We start from the raw sequence: 4,917 nt of genomic DNA, 5'->3' as shown, positions 1-4,917 counted from the left end.
TATGTGAGATTTTGTATTTCCCCAAGGCGCAACGTCAAGACATATTCACATCCCTCAACCGCACTGCATCAGGGAAGCAGCTGTTTCCAACCAGAGAAGTCGTTCCTAAACCCTAACCTCTCCTAGAAAACACGATTGATTAATGGAACTGGGGACTTCTAACCATTGTTTGCTTGAAGGGTGTCCAGTTTGACAACACACTGATTAACGCAGCCGCTCCGCTTTAACGTTCGCTCCAACAGCCACTTCACTTCAACATCCATTTGTCTTTTTTAAGTTTCAACATCCTCTCCATGGGCCGAAGCTGCTTCAATGCCGCTTCTTCCTGCAAAGGGTCATACCCCCACGTTCCCCGTGTCAAGGATCATGATCACATCCAACCATTATTCGTAGTTATGGCCACCTTTTAATCCATCCCGCCAAAACTCGTGATCATGGACAATTCGCTCGCTAACGCATCCATCTGATCCTTATACTACCATGGATGCCCGTCCAATTCTATCCAACCTACTTTGTTACCACGACAATGCAGTATCTTCTGATTACATCTGCTACCAAGAACTGTTGCAGCTCATTTGTTGATACCAGCCAGAGCTTCACCACAGCAGCAATCACTACAAAGATGGAAACATGTAAACCATACTTGGGGACTGAGGATATACACAGAATCCCTTCACTGTCAAAGCTCAGGTGACACAGTCAACCAAAAGGCCATGGCCACAATAAAGTCATATACTCTTCAAGGGTGCAGCTAAAGAATAACATCACCTCTCTGTATAGAAGACGCCTTAGACACACTACGAGGCCGCGACAGATCCCAAGCCTTCCCAGAGGAAACAACTTCAGAAACTAAAGAAAAGCGCGACTGGGCACTGATCATCGCAGTCCATCCCGACAACCATCAAAGATTCGTGAGATAAACTCCAGAGATGCGGCTGAAACAGTTCCCTGAAGAAACATAGGGAGTCACGACAAACAACATAACTCTATCATTTTCTACCTCTTCGCTACCTAGAATATTTCATCCATGTGGTATTCTGAGCATCCCGGCATCACATCCACATCCATAAGTATACAATAAGCTTGCATCAAATCCCGTGGACGTGGATCCAAGGCGATGCAACTTAAGTACGCTACACATAAGGACTGCCAACATGGGACGCTTTCACTCCCCTCAACCAGGTTATTTCTAATTTCAACGTCATCACTGTTGGAGTTTTACGCAAAAATTTCTCAACATGAAGCCGTACATATACACCGAAGACTCCAAAAGCACGCCACAGAGATACATTCACATATTCGGCCATGACCATCGGATCAAACGGAAGTATAACTGGGGACTGTTCACTGCGTCCCATTCCATACGATAATCCAAGATTCAGAAGCTGGTTCGAAGTATGTCTCTTGGAACAAAGTCCTTGAAGACTTGATAGCGGCACAACGGCGATAGAATGTCTCCCAACTCATCTGTTTCAAATTGTGTCTTCGGAAGATTTCTACCATACGATCATCCACAACATATCATCATCACTATCAGAGGATCTAGATACTGAACAACCTAAAGTCAAGGATGGCCGACAACGCAACAACAATACCCAAGATTATCCCTGACATGATCGTTGTCGAACATATATTTCATCCATTCATCCCAAGAATGCAGTGGAGTTTTGGTAAATTTTGGAATCCACTGGAGAGACACTGCAGACGAAAGCACGGATCAATACGAGCAACAAAAGAGGGTCGATACCTCTTTTAAAATGTTAGTTTCTTATTTAAAAAAGGGACGGATTCGTTGACAGGGTCATATTTTAAAGTATCTAAGAGGGGTCTTCGGCCGTTGGATTGGACGAAACTGACGATGTTGATTTTCTAGACTAAATTGATTCCATCTGGGTACTTCGAGCGACCCGCAACCTAAAATGTACTTTTCAACTTCTTTTTCTCTCTTACTTCGTTGATCCCATATCTCTCTTTCCTTTATAAACATTTTTGTGTGAATGAATTTATCAGTTCATTAGAATCAGAGGAGAAATCTCGATCCAAATGCAAATAATCAAAATTCTTAAACTAAAATTAAGACTTATTACATAAAGTTTGAGTTAATCGAATTAAACGAGAGATATACAAGAAAACTATGTTTAGGAGGGGGATTTTTCCAGCAGCAACATATCCAATTAAAAGAACTGTAATATTCAGAGAAACATCCATCTCATTTTTCTTAATCCTCCAGTTGGTAATTTGTACTCGAAAAGTTTCCCTAAGATCCTCAAGGCATTGGGTGGCAAAAGAAAAATTTTCCATTTCTCCGGTAATTTCAATCTTGGTATAAGATCTGTAATAAATGCTGATTACCATTTTTCTAGAAATGGTAATCAAGTTTTAAATTACCATTTTTATCAAACTATTTTGTAGATCTCTACCAATTTTGATGAGATAAACCAAAGATTTGACAAACCTCAACATGGTATAAACAGAGTCTCCAGAAGGAACAGATGCACAAGCAGACTCATAAAGTGGTTATCATATGTTCCATCACTTGAGGAGTTAGATTTATTTATTTTTTAATTTTCTCTGACTTCTTCACAAATATCCCATCTTTTTCTTTTAGGATTTAAAATTGTTATCATACTTCACAGTCTCCTTCATCTGAGTTACGAAATCATGCTTGAATATACTGTTGTTGAAGTTCAAATTCAAAAACCTTAGAATATTCATGAATTTAGATTTATCTCTTCACGTGGAATAAAAAGAATTTTGACTTAAAAAAAAGAGCTAAAAAACATTCTGATCACGGGTTGATATTGAATACCCATCTATGACATGCTAAATCTGTATAATTTACACCGTCGTTTTCTATCGATCTGATGACTGGAAATCCTTGTTAGATACTGTCAAAATTGTCCCTGTCAAGGGATCCATTCTCTTTTAAAAATGTTAGTTTTTTTGTTATGAACTCTGCTTTAAGCATTAGAGGTTTTGTTTTGTTGCGGTCCAAATTTTTGTTTCCTTCAGCTTGATTTTTGTTTACCATCCTTCAATTTGATAACTAATATCTACTTATTCAATTTTTTCTCCAAAATTCAATCCTTGTTTGGACCTTATTGGGGACTAAACAGAGAACCATTCATATAAACATCACAACTAATATCAAGAATGTAATACGTTTAAATTTAAATTTCCTAAAATCTGTAATTGTATTTGTATATACCCAATAACATCAAATTTTTTATAAATCTCCTAAATACCGAATCATAAAACTCTAATTAATCATGATACTATAAAATGAGGATCATAATTCTTCCAAAACTTACGGTCAACGAAACACTTTTTAGAAAGAACTTTAGAATCCTCAGCTAATTTATCAACAATAACATCACAATGAACCCTAATGGTAAATTTCCAAGTTCTAATAGATCCAACCTTCACTCTGGCAGGTACTTTTATATCAACCCCAAGTGGAATTTTCCCTTTTTGATGTTTATCATATGAAGCATCGCGAACAACTTCATATAGCTTCAACTTACAGCGCTTCCCTGACTTCTGCTTTCCCTGTAGCTGCTTTTTCCAAAATTGAATCCTTTGATAGAGATATTCTCCATAGAGTAATTTGGTGGTTTCGGCTTGTATATGAAGTAAAATGCAACAGCAACGATGATTGCTAGGAGAATCAAAAGATCAATTATACTGAGAATCCAGCAGAAACAACAACAACATGGACTTCGACGAGTATTCTTCCGAGAATGTTTTTCGTATCGACAACCGTTTTCTGGTTATGGGATTCTATAGATTTGATCTTTAGGTATTTGAATAACATACTGGTGGAGGAGGTGGTTTTCCTTGTAATGGACAGACCAGAGTCGTGCCAAACTTATCAAAATTGGGCGGCTCTAAAAAAAATTACATTGTTCCATTGGAAAATAACACAGATGATATACATTAGAATGTGAAAATAAAAACAAATACGTCAAAGAAAAGCTTCTTGCATAAATTTGATAAGAAATATGATGTTTTATTCTAATAAATATCACACAAAATCACATGTATGACATATATAATACATATAACTCATGTATATATATGCATTCTTAATTAAGAGATTTTTGGGTATATATTTTAGTATAACAACAATTTTTGGGAAGATATTTGAGTGATATGCATTTGGAAACATGTAAAAATTTGTATTCACATTTTTTTTAATAAGAAAGGAAACTTTATATAGAAATTTAATGAAGTAAATTGTTTAGATCCTGCTAAATACAGTCATTCAACCAGCTAGGAACTTGATCTAACCAACTTTCACTAACAAAATTTGAAATAACATGTTTTGCAGGCATATGCGCTGCTTTATTTGCCTCTCTAGGTTCAAAAGTACACAACCAAGAATCAAATGAACTCTCTAATAGTACAATGATGTCTTCAATCCAAGAATTTGTTGTCCATTGGAATGCACTTCTTGTACCATTAATAGCGTTTACCACACAACTACAATCTCCTTCTAAATGTAATCTTCTTATCCTTTTTTCCTTTGCCCACCTTACTGCCATTAGGCTGATGCAGCTTCATCTCCTTCCGGTGTTACTGCTGTTGTAAACCAGGATCTAAGTCCATGTTGCGCACGTGCAAAATCCCTAATGATTAGACCCAGTCCTGCATTACCAGATTCTTTAACAAATGCCGCATCAAAATTAACTTTTAAGACATCTGGAGATGGAGGTTTCCAATTAATTGGATGCCTGCTATTGACAATTCCATAACTAATAGAGTGAGGGATACAAGTGGCTTTCCAATCATTATAGTATTTATTTATTAAGTTAGAGATACTTCCTGCATGGGGCTGCGCATTTTCAAAAACTAGATTGCATCTAGATTTCCACAAACGCCATAGAATTACTCCAGCCTTTCCTTACAACACTGTAT

At 37.0% G+C, this 4,917-nt stretch overlaps 1 pseudogene; it reads right to left on the bottom strand.

Annotated features, from left to right (window-relative positions):
• Positions 1–3,163: 3,163 nt before the first annotated feature.
• LOC113312875 lies at positions 3,164–4,544 on the bottom strand (annotated as a pseudogene).
• Positions 4,545–4,917: the final 373 nt, after the last annotated feature.

Source organism: Papaver somniferum, chromosome 9 (assembly GCF_003573695.1).
Source record: "Papaver somniferum cultivar HN1 chromosome 9, ASM357369v1, whole genome shotgun sequence".
Taxonomy (NCBI): Eukaryota; Viridiplantae; Streptophyta; class Magnoliopsida; order Ranunculales; family Papaveraceae; genus Papaver; species Papaver somniferum.
This window is presented reverse-complemented; position numbering and strand designations above follow the sequence as displayed.